Source organism: Ambystoma mexicanum, chromosome 10 (genome assembly GCF_040938575.1).
Source record: "Ambystoma mexicanum isolate Mex_15411 chromosome 10, UKY_AmexF1_1, whole genome shotgun sequence".
Classification (NCBI taxonomy): domain Eukaryota; kingdom Metazoa; phylum Chordata; class Amphibia; order Caudata; family Ambystomatidae; genus Ambystoma; species Ambystoma mexicanum.
Window position 1 is genome coordinate 555,047,298 of NC_090932.1, and position 12,262 is coordinate 555,059,559.

General features: G+C 52.9%; 1 non-coding gene across 1 annotated transcript; it reads right to left on the minus strand.

Annotated features, from left to right (window-relative positions):
- Positions 1–11,267: 11,267 nt before the first annotated feature.
- On the minus strand, positions 11,268–11,418 carry LOC138496177 (5.8S ribosomal RNA). Its single transcript, XR_011277730.1, has one exon. It is a non-coding gene; the product is annotated as a 5.8S ribosomal RNA (ribosomal RNA).
- Positions 11,419–12,262: the final 844 nt, after the last annotated feature.

Sequence of the window (12,262 nt, forward strand, 5' to 3'; positions counted from 1 at the left end):
GAGGTGCTGCGAACATAACGGCATACCCGGATTATACCTTGCAAGTACAGCGCAGCCGCATGAACTTTGGGTCCGTGAAAAGAAGATTGCGGGATGCGGGCCATAGGTACATGCTGATTTATCCAGCTAAACTGAAGGTTTTCTACAAGAGCAGAACCTTGTTTTTTGACACCCCAGAGGACGCCATGGGCTGGTTAGATGCGCAGAGCTGTCCACAGGAACCGGACATCCAGGGAGCAGAAGGTGGAGATAAGTAACATGCATCTGTAAAGCGCCCTAGGTGCTGCAGCTCATGACAATGGGACTTGAATATAGCATTGCATATACCGGCAGAGGAGTGTGTTCAGAGCTACAATTATAAATATGATACGGTGGCACTGGAAACCTTGATATAGATATAGGAGCTATACGGAGCATGACCTCACAACCCCATAGCGAATAGTTTAGTTAGGTCACTGGTAGTTCGGTGACACCCTGCTGGGTTCTGGGCCGGGGCCTTTTAGGGCAGAACCAAACGCGGGGGGGCCTGAGATCCAGGAATGGAGCTGGGCACTTGTTGGGGTTGGGATAGAAGGGGGGGGGAGGTGGGTGTGCAGTGGTTTGAAGTTGGGGAATGGGGAGTTGGGAAGGGGGTTGGAGGGAAGTTTGATGGGAGGGAAAGGGTATTGAGCCAAAATGTGACCCTTAACAGGCGGGATAAGAGGCGGGGAAGGAGTGCGGGATATCATGGTGATGGCGCCAGGGTGCCTTAGAGTGGTTACCTGGAATGTCAGGGGCCTCAACAGCTATCTGAAACGTAACAAGGTGATGATGTATCTGAAAAGGATGAGGACCGACATAGCATTATTGCAAGAGACCCACCTCACTAGGGAGAAATTGGAGGTGGTTAAGAAGAAGTGGAGGGGGTGCCTGGTGGGATCCACATACTCGGCCTACGCTCTAGGAGTTATCAGCTGGGTGGCGCCGCAGGTGCCATTTCAGCCGCTTCAGGTCACGGGTGACCCAGATGGCAGATTGATTGTTGTGAAGGGTATATTGGAAAACCGAGAAGTGTGTATTGTAAATTTATATGCCCCTAACCAGGACACAGCGGCTTACTTTAGGACCCTGTACGGTAGAGTCGGCCCTCTGCTGGGATTATTTGGGGAGGTGATTTTAACTGTGTACTTAACCCTAATGTTGACAGATCGGATAGTAAGATAGACAAACCAACCCCAACAGCAAAGGTGCTACAGGCCCTCCTGAGGGACTTCGACCTAGTGGACGTCTGGAGGCAGTTGCATCCAGTGGATAGACAATACTCGCACTATACGGCACCACACGCCCTTCATACAAGATTAGACTATGTGTTCGCCTCCACGGAGTTGGCAGGAGAGATGGAAGGTGCGGAATACAAAGCTAGGGTGCTTTCGGACCACTTCCCCCTGGTCCTGGAGTGGCGGCATCAACCTCCCAGGGCACGGATTCCCACTTGGAAACTCAGAGCCGAGGCTCTGCAGGACCCGGGATTCAGGGAGGATTTAAGAGAGGCGATCACTGAGTACTTCGAGATAAATACTGGTAGTGTAAGCTCTATGGGAACTGTTTGGGAGGCGTTTAAGGTGGTTTTGCGGGGGGTTGCCATTTTGAAGTCTAGGGGGCTTCAGGGGGGCATAGAGCAGGAGTTGAAGGGAATTGAGGAGGAGTTGGAGGGCAGGATACGTACGGAAGGCATCGCTGATGAGGACAGAGACAGGATAAGGCAATTACAACAGGCTAGTGGGGACTGCTGGGACAGGTTATGTAAACTAAGCTATAAGAAATACGTGGAGAGACAGCACGCAGGGGGAGATAAGCCGGGCAGGTTGCTGGCCTGGCTATACAAGAGTGAGACGCCGCGAACGGTGATCAGGGAAATTAAAGGCAAGGGAGGGTGGACTCAGAATACCCAGGAGGGGGTGAATGAGGAGTTCCTGAGATTCTATAAACATCTTTATGGGGACCCAGGTGGCCCTAGAGACCACGAAATTCGGGTAACATTGGAGGACATGGGCCTACCCACCTTAGATGAGGCAGAACGCGCAGACCTAGATGCCCCTATTACGATGGAAAAACTCGAACTAGTGGTTCGCTACTTGCCCACCTGTAAGGCCTCTGGGTCCGATGGGCTTCCAAGTGAATTTTATAAAACCTATAAACAAGAGTTTGCAAAGGTAGCGGGCGCCCCTCTCTCGACAGAACAAGGCCTGATAACCTGTTCAGTGGTTATTAACCACTTGAGAGTTCGCAGCCACTGCTTTTACTCACTGTGCCTTTCACAGATGGGAAATATCCATTTGCATATCAGTCTTTGTCCTGCCCAGGGGCAGTCCAGCACCGAAATGCAATGGCAATTCCAACCTGAACGAGAGTACCACCAGCAACCCCATACACGTGTTTCACCCTTGTTGGGGATCATCAGTGAGGTGAAGCTGATGCCTCTCTAAGCACAGTGAGAGGGAGACCACGTCTGGTTGCCCCCAGGAGACCTAGGGTTACCAATCCCAGGTTCCTTGAAATTTAGTTTGCAAAGGTAGCGGGCGCCCCTCTCTCGACAGAACAAGGCCTGATAACCTGTTCAGTGGTTATTAACCACTTGAGAGTTCGCAGCCACTGCTTTTACTCACTGTGCCTTTCACAGATGGGAAATATCCATTTGCATATCAGTCTTTGTCCTGCCCAGGGGCAGTCCAGCACCGAAATGCAATGGCAATTCCAACCTGAACGAGAGTACCACCAGCAACCCCATACACGTGTTTCACCCTTGTTGGGGATCATCAGTGAGGTGAAGCTGATGCCTCTCTAAGCACAGTGAGAGGGAGACCACGTCTGGTTGCCCCCAGGAGACCTAGGGTTACCAATCCCAGGTTCCTTGAAATTTAGTTTGCAAAGGTAGCGGGCGCCCCTCTCTCGACAGAACAAGGCCTGATAACCTGTTCAGTGGTTATTAACCACTTGAGAGTTCGCAGCCACTGCTTTTACTCACTGTGCCTTTCACAGATGGGAAATATCCATTTGCATATCAGTCTTTGTCCTGCCCAGGGGCAGTCCAGCACCGAAATGCAATGGCAATTCCAACCTGAACGAGAGTACCACCAGCAACCCCATACACGTGTTTCACCCTTGTTGGGGATCATCAGTGAGGTGAAGCTGATGCCTCTCTAAGCACAGTGAGAGGGAGACCACGTCTGGTTGCCCCCAGGAGACCTAGGGTTACCAATCCCAGGTTCCTTGAAATTTAGTTTGCAAAGGTAGCGGGCGCCCCTCTCTCGACAGAACAAGGCCTGATAACCTGTTCAGTGGTTATTAACCACTTGAGAGTTCGCAGCCACTGCTTTTACTCACTGTGCCTTTCACAGATGGGAAATATCCATTTGCATATCAGTCTTTGTCCTGCCCAGGGGCAGTCCAGCACCGAAATGCAATGGCAATTCCAACCTGAACGAGAGTACCACCAGCAACCCCATACACGTGTTTCACCCTTGTTGGGGATCATCAGTGAGGTGAAGCTGATGCCTCTCTAAGCACAGTGAGAGGGAGACCACGTCTGGTTGCCCCCAGGAGACCTAGGGTTACCAATCCCAGGTTCCTTGAAATTTAGTTTGCAAAGGTAGCGGGCGCCCCTCTCTCTATGCAAATGGATATTTCCCATCTGTGAAGGTACAGTGAGCAAAAAGCAATGGCTGCGAACTCTCAATGTGGTTAATATCCACTGAACAGGTTATCATGCCTTGTTCTTTCGAGAGAGGGGCGCCTGCTACCTTTTTTGTATTTTTGAAAGGAACTTGGGGTTGGTCACCCTAGGTTACCTGGGGGCAACCAGACGTGGACTCCCTGCTCACTGTGCTTAGAGAGGCTCAGCTTCACCTCACTGATGATGCCCAACAAGGCTGAAACATGTGTATGGGGTTGCTGATGGTACTCTTGTTCAGAGAGGAATTGCCATAGCATTTCGGTGCTGGACTACCCTTGTGGGCGGGACAAAGACTGATATGCAAATGGATATTTCCCATCTGTGAAGGTACAGTGAGCAAAAAGCAATGGCTGCGAACTCTCAATGTGGTTAATATCCACTGAACAGGTTATCATGCCTTGTTCTTTCGAGAGAGGGGCGCCTGCTACCTTTTTTGTATTTTTGAAAGGAACTTGGGGTTGGTCACCCTAGGTTACCTGGGGGCAACCAGACGTGGACTCCCTGCTCACTGTGCTTAGAGAGGCTCAGCTTCACCTCACTGATGATGCCCAACAAGGCTGAAACATGTGTATGGGGTTGCTGATGGTACTCTTGTTCAGAGAGGAATTGCCATAGCATTTCGGTGCTGGACTACCCTTGTGGGCGGGACAAAGACTGATATGCAAATGGATATTTCCCATCTGTGAAGGTACAGTGAGCAAAAAGCAATGGCTGCGAACTCTCAATGTGGTTAATATCCACTGAACAGGTTATCATGCCTTGTTCTTTCGAGAGAGGGGCGCCTGCTACCTTTTTTGTATTTTTGAAAGGAACTTGGGGTTGGTCACCCTAGGTTACCTGGGGGCAACCAGACGTGGACTCCCTGCTCACTGTGCTTAGAGAGGCTCAGCTTCACCTCACTGATGATGCCCAACAAGGCTGAAACATGTGTATGGGGTTGCTGATGGTACTCTTGTTCAGAGAGGAATTGCCATAGCATTTCGGTGCTGGACTACCCTTGTGGGCGGGACAAAGACTGATATGCAAATGGATATTTCCCATCTGTGAAGGTACAGTGAGCAAAAAGCAATGGCTGCGAACTCTCAATGTGGTTAATATCCACTGAACAGGTTATCATGCCTTGTTCTTTCGAGAGAGGGGCGCCTGCTACCTTTTTTGTATTTTTGAAAGGAACTTGGGGTTGGTCACCCTAGGTTACCTGGGGGCAACCAGACGTGGACTCCCTGCTCACTGTGCTTAGAGAGGCTCAGCTTCACCTCACTGATGATGCCCAACAAGGCTGAAACATGTGTATGGGGTTGCTGATGGTACTCTTGTTCAGAGAGGAATTGCCATAGCATTTCGGTGCTGGACTACCCTTGTGGGCGGGACAAAGACTGATATGCAAATGGATATTTCCCATCTGTGAAGGTACAGTGAGCAAAAAGCAATGGCTGCGAACTCTCAATGTGGTTAATATCCACTGAACAGGTTATCATGCCTTGTTCTTTCGAGAGAGGGGCGCCTGCTACCTTTTTTGTATTTTTGAAAGGAACTTGGGGTTGGTCACCCTAGGTTACCTGGGGGCAACCAGACGTGGACTCCCTGCTCACTGTGCTTAGAGAGGCTCAGCTTCACCTCACTGATGATGCCCAACAAGGCTGAAACATGTGTATGGGGTTGCTGATGGTACTCTTGTTCAGAGAGGAATTGCCATAGCATTTCGGTGCTGGACTACCCTTGTGGGCGGGACAAAGACTGATATGCAAATGGATATTTCCCATCTGTGAAGGTACAGTGAGCAAAAAGCAATGGCTGCGAACTCTCAATGTGGTTAATATCCACTGAACAGGTTATCATGCCTTGTTCTTTCGAGAGAGGGGCGCCTGCTACCTTTTTTGTATTTTTGAAAGGAACTTGGGGTTGGTCACCCTAGGTTACCTGGGGGCAACCAGACGTGGACTCCCTGCTCACTGTGCTTAGAGAGGCTCAGCTTCACCTCACTGATGATGCCCAACAAGGCTGAAACATGTGTATGGGGTTGCTGATGGTACTCTTGTTCAGAGAGGAATTGCCATAGCATTTCGGTGCTGGACTACCCTTGTGGGCGGGACAAAGACTGATATGCAAATGGATATTTCCCATCTGTGAAGGTACAGTGAGCAAAAAGCAATGGCTGCGAACTCTCAATGTGGTTAATATCCACTGAACAGGTTATCATGCCTTGTTCTTTCGAGAGAGGGGCGCCTGCTACCTTTTTTGTATTTTTGAAAGGAACTTGGGGTTGGTCACCCTAGGTTACCTGGGGGCAACCAGACGTGGACTCCCTGCTCACTGTGCTTAGAGAGGCTCAGCTTCACCTCACTGATGATGCCCAACAAGGCTGAAACATGTGTATGGGGTTGCTGATGGTACTCTTGTTCAGAGAGGAATTGCCATAGCATTTCGGTGCTGGACTACCCTTGTGGGCGGGACAAAGACTGATATGCAAATGGATATTTCCCATCTGTGAAGGTACAGTGAGCAAAAAGCAATGGCTGCGAACTCTCAATGTGGTTAATATCCACTGAACAGGTTATCATGCCTTGTTCTTTCGAGAGAGGGGCGCCTGCTACCTTTTTTGTATAAACAAGAGTTGCTTCCCCCGCTGCTGGCCATGCTTAACGAGTCGTATGAGCAAGGCAGGCTACCAGAGACCCTGCGAGAGGCGGTGATTATCCCGCTTCTGAAGCCGGGCAAGCCTAGCACTGATTGTGGGTCGTACAGGCCCTTATCGATGCTCAATCAGGATAGTAAAATCCTCACTGCTGTACTGGCAAATAGGCTTAAGGCTGTCATTGGTAAACTGATACACGCCGACCAAACGGGCTATGTCCCGGGCAGGAACATAACTGATAATCTCAGAAGACTGCATCACATCCTTGACCAGACAAAAAATGGCCCAGGTGAACTGGCAATAGTTTCACTAGATGCGGTCAAGGCCTTCGACGAGTGAGATGGCCCTGGTTGATCGCGACCTTAGAGGGCTATCGAATGGGACCGGGGTACCTCAGGTGGGTGACAATGTTATACAGCGCCCCGATCGCCAGGGTCAAAACGGGTGCTATCATTTCGGACAAATGGCAACTAAGAAGAGGCACTAGACAGGGCTGCCCGTGGTCGCCCATGTTATACATATTGGCACTGGAGCCATTGGCCACCTGTCTGAGACAGCAATACGAGGAGATAGGTATTCGCACTGCGGGTGGCATGCACCTGGTTTCTTTATATGCGGACGACATACTGTTATATTTACGCTACCCAGAAGAGAACATGAAATATATTCTAGACATGATGGAGCAATTTGCCGTTCTCTCTGGCATAGCGGTTAACCCCAAAAAGTCTAGCGTGTTCCCTCTGGGGAGATACAAGCTTGTATTGCCCGGGAGTCTGCCAGTGTTGCCGATACCCTGGCACACAAAGTCGTTCCGATATCTCGGAATTGACATATACCATACGGCAGAAGAAGAACATGCACGCAACACGGTTAAAGCAGTAGAAAGAATTAAGAACAGCATGGGATTCTGGTCCAGGTTACCCCTGGCTATGGTGGGGAGGGCTGCTCTGCTAAAAATGGTAGTTTTGCCCAGACTGTTGCATTTCTTTGTTAACATCCCGCATGGGATCCCGAGGCGCTTTTTCGCTAGCCTCCATAGCCTTTGTAGGGGCTTCATCTGGGGCAACTCCAGGAACAGGGTGGCCCTCTGGAAACTACATAACTCGTGTGATAGGGGAGGTATCAACCTGCCAAATTTTGAGCTATACTATCTGGCAGGGCAGCTGCAGTATGTAACAAGATGGCTGTCTGACGAGGAGACGGCAGAAACCAGGCTGCTGTGCAGGGAACCGCTCCCCTTCTTCCTCAAAGAAGTGGTGTGGCTGTCCAAGTCGAGGGTCCGGGGGATGGCGGCTGCTGGTACTGGGATGGGAGATATGGCACAGAACGTGGCAGATTGCGGGACACCCGTTTCCGTACTCTATGCAGGTGCCGCTTGCAGCACTATGTGTAGAGGATCTCCAGCTGATACAAGGGGTCCGCAAGTACTGGGAACCAGTGGGCCTGTCCACCCTGAGAGACATATGGCTGGAAGGGGAGGCATTAGAGTTCCCGAACCTGATCGAAGATACTGGGGTGCATAAAGGGCAGTACATAACTTACACCAGAATGGTCAAGAGAGTACGAGCGAAGTGGCCAACAGAGGTGCTCACCGGACAAACGGATGCCACCATGGAGGCTATATATGATATTTCAGAGGGTGGGCATGAGATTTCCCGCATATACGAGCTGTTGGGGTCCAAGGTGGGGAAGGACTTGACACAACTGAGACAACTTTGGAAGGATGAGGTGGGAGAGCCTATGTCGGATGGGCTCTGGAAAAGAGCCCAAAGATATCATTAAAAAAGTGTCCCGGAACGCAAGGCTCCAGCAGATCCAACTATATGTCACACATAGAGCATATCTCACCCCCAGTAAGATCGCTAGGTTTGGTGGCCATACGACTCAGAAATGCCCTAGGTGCGGGGTGGAGGAGGCTGGGCTACTCCACATGTTTTGGGCCTGTCCTGAGGTGGGGCGGTTTTGGCAAGAAGTGAAGACACGCTTAGCAGGAACCGGTATTACACTGGAGGTGGAGTCGGCCTGGGCATGCATGCTGAGGGGATTCCCTAGGCCACGTAACTTAAGGCACATAAGCAAAATGAAAGATCTAGCATATGTCCTGGCCAAACGAAGGATAGCAATGTGCAGGAAGGCAGCCCAGGGGCCGAGGATAGAGTTGTGGTGGGCTGACCTCTTAAAATGGGCAGAGGCAGAAACGGCTGTTTGGTGGGACACGGTTTGTAGGGGAGGGGAGGAGGAGGTAGGACCCCTAATTGAATGGAGGCAGCTGGTGGCTACCATGAGTGGCCCCCACAGTCTGATCAGAGAGATGATGAAACGGATAAAGAGACGACGATAAACCCGCCTGAAAAATCACAGGATGATGACATGGACATATTGGCTCAGGTTAGGGGGGAGGGAGGGAATGGGACTGAACAATGCTGATTGTAACACTCTGAAGCTGAATCTGATGATGGAAGTCCCAAGAATTGTAATGTTTAATGTGTTATATAAAATAAAAATTGTTTTAAAAAAAAAAAAACTGTGCGGCTCCCGCCGGCTTCTCTGGGATCATTTGCATTACTGCACTGGACGCCGCAAGGGTGCCCGCCCCTGCCACTCTGGGTTCGGGGATCTGAACCCGACTTCCTGTCGATCGGCTGAGGGCAATGGAGGCCATAGCCCATCCCTTCCGAACGGCGCTCGCCCATCTCTTAGGACTGACTGACCCATGTTCAACTTCTGTTCACATGGAACCCTTCTCCACTTCATCCTTCAAAGTTCTTGTTTTAATATTTGCTACTACAACCAAGATCTGCACCTGTGGCGGCTCCACGCGGGCCCTCGCCCCGGGCTTCTGTGCGTACTGCAGCAGCCCTCCTACTCGCCTGACTTAGCCCCCGCGGCTCTCAACGCTGGCCTGGTATGGGCCTGATGCTCCAGGGCCATCCATTTACAGGGCTAGTTGATTCGACAGGTGAGTTGTTACACACTCCTTAGCGGATTCCGACTACCATGGCCACCATCCTGCTGTCTATATCAACCAACACCGTTTCTGGGGACTCATGGGCATCTGCATCATGCACCTTAACCCCGGGTGCGGTTCATCCCGCAGCGCCTGTTCTGCTTACCAAAAGTTGCCCACTGAGCACTTTCATACAATACCCGGCTCCACGCCAGCAAGCCGGGCTTCATACCCATTTAAAGTTTGAGAGCAGGTTGAGATAATTTTGGCCCCAAGACCTCTAAGCATTCGCTTTGCTAGATAAAACTGGGGTTTCTGTGCGCCAGCTATCCTGAGTGAAACTTCGGAGAGAACCAGCTACTATATCATTCGATTAGTCTTTTGCCCCTATACCCAGGTCGGATGAACGATTTACACATCAGGACCGCTACGGACCTCCACCAGGCCGAGTTCACCATCTTTCGGGTCCTATCGCTCATGCATCATCTCTCTGACAGAGTGGGCGAGACGGGTCGGTGGAGGGCCCACCGCAACAGGATGCCACTGCAATCACCGGGCACCGGCCCTCAACATCATTACATCACAGGGTTTCATTCATCCCTCTGACTCGGGCAGGCGTTATACTCTTAGTCAGTGTTTCCAGACAGGTCGGGTGGTTAACCGACATCACCTCAGACCCCTGGCGCCCTTTGTGTGCCTCCCCGCCCGGCAGCACAATGTGGTTGGGGCGTATTGAGGGCAGTCCACCACAGTCACATCGGGAGCCCCGTCTCCCGTGGCCACTCTAGCAACCCCCAAGAGGGGCCAGGACAGTTGGCGGATAAGGGCCCGGTGGCGGTCTATCTCCCTCAGCCCCGTGGACACAGCAAAACTGCTGTCAGGGGGCTGTAACACTCTCTGCTGGAGCAGAGAGCCACCTGCCCCCTGGGCCTTCCCAGCCGGTCATGTTGCACCGATACAGAGGAAATGCGCCCTGCTGGGGCTGGATGTGCCCGGGCTGCAGACCTGCAAGGGCCTCCACCGTTCCAGGTGACCAACCTGCCTGCCGTGTTGAATCCTGTGGGTGGACTGCACAGACCCCACCAGTTTACCGCTCAACCGTTTCACACCCTCTTGAACTCTCTTCAACTTTCCCTTACGGTACTTGTTGGCCACCAGTCTCGCGCCCGTATTTAGCCTTAGAGTTTACCACACGCTTTGGGCTGCATTCCCAAGCAACCTGACTCCAAGAAGACCTGATCCCGGTGTGCAAGAGGCCGCTATCGGCCTAACACCATCCGCGTGGGGAGACTCGATCAGAAGGACTTGAGCCCCCTGAGCGATGCCGGGGAGTCCGTCTTCTGTACGCCACATTTCCCACGCCTGCTGCTGAATGGGGATTCGGCGCTGGGCTCTTCCCTTTTCACTGGCCTTTACTGAGGGAATCTTGGTTAGTTCCTTTTCCTCTGCTTAGTAATATGCTTAAATTCAGCAGGTCACCACGTCTGATCTGAGGCCGTGGTCGGGGAGCACAAAGCTCAGGGCAGCTGGCCTCGGGCCCGTACGGGGGGTTGCCCCAGCCCTTGGTGCAGGCAAGTGTATTCTGTCCCAATCTGTGACTGAAGCCCACATGGTCACGAGGTCCGCGCTCCATGGTCATCCTGCGCCGGCAGCCGTGGGACACCAAAGACAGCCACACACACAGCACGGCCAGGTGCCCCGGGGTGGGGTGAAGGTGTGCCAGGCTTTTTTAAAGCCTGCTGCCGCCACCACCACATCCAGGGTGCGTGGGCTACCCGGCCCTCCCGAAACCAGCATGAGGAGGGGAAACTGGGGAAGCCAGGACGCGTCAGCAATGAGCTTGCTCGCCAGATCCAAGGATCCAGCGACGGTGCTGATCGGGGTCTGACCTTAGGGGGATGAATGGAATGGGGTCCCTGCAACAGCCCCAGCCACGACCCTGGGAGTGAACCCCGGGGCGATTCATGTACAAGTGACCCTCAGACAGGCATAGTCCCGGGAAAAACCCAGGGCCACATGGTGCGTTCGACGTGTTGATCAATGTGTCCTGCAATTCACACTAATTCTCGCAGCTAGCTGCGTTCTTCATCGATGCACGAGTCGAGTGATCCACCGCCAAGAGCCACAGGCAACTTTTTTTGTCCTAGACGTCGGCCTGACCCTGCCGGTGCAGGAGAGGTTGGGGGAGGCAGCGCTGGCTGTGGCAGGACAGCCCAGCTCCCTGTCTAGCTCGGCCGAAACCATTGTGGTTTTAAAAAAAAAATAATAATAATCCAGGTGCTCAGCCTGACCGCCAGCTGCAGCAGCACAGCGCTTCCCAGGGGGATGGAGGTAGGCCGCTCCGCCACCTGCCCACACGGCCCGATCCACTCATCCTTCCCCGACCCCTTCCCTTTTGGGAGGGGGGGCTGGGAGATGGACAACGAGGCAGGCCAGAGACAGCACAGACAGGGGGTCGGGTGGGACCACTAGAGTCTTCAAACCCCAGCCCGGCTGCATAGGGCCCAGCTCCAGGTACCTGGGCAAGAGGGAAGGTCACCCACTGTGCCAGCGGGCCTGGCCATTGCTCACACACAGATGTGGGCGGCTGGAACCTTGGCGCTCACCGTCAAGTGAGCCAGCTGCACCATGGCTCAGGGCTCATGCCTGGCGTGCCGGGCGCCTGTCTGCCTGGGGAGGCACCCCTCGAGAGCAGTCAGGTTTCCCTCAGCTCCCGGCTGCCCCCACTCGGGGCTTCCGTGGTGACCGGGGTGTGCCCACCAATGCCCAGCCGCTGGCAGGTCAGAGAGAGGAGAGTGCGCCCCCGGCCAGCGTAGATGCGGGCTTAGTGAGAAGAGGGGGCTGGTTAACCACGCACACCGGACCGCTCTGCGAGAGGTGCCCCGGGCTGTGGGTGTGCACGTCTGGGATGCAACCGAGGTCGGGCCCACGGCTCTCCCTCCCGCTGCTCCGCTGTTAATGATCCTTT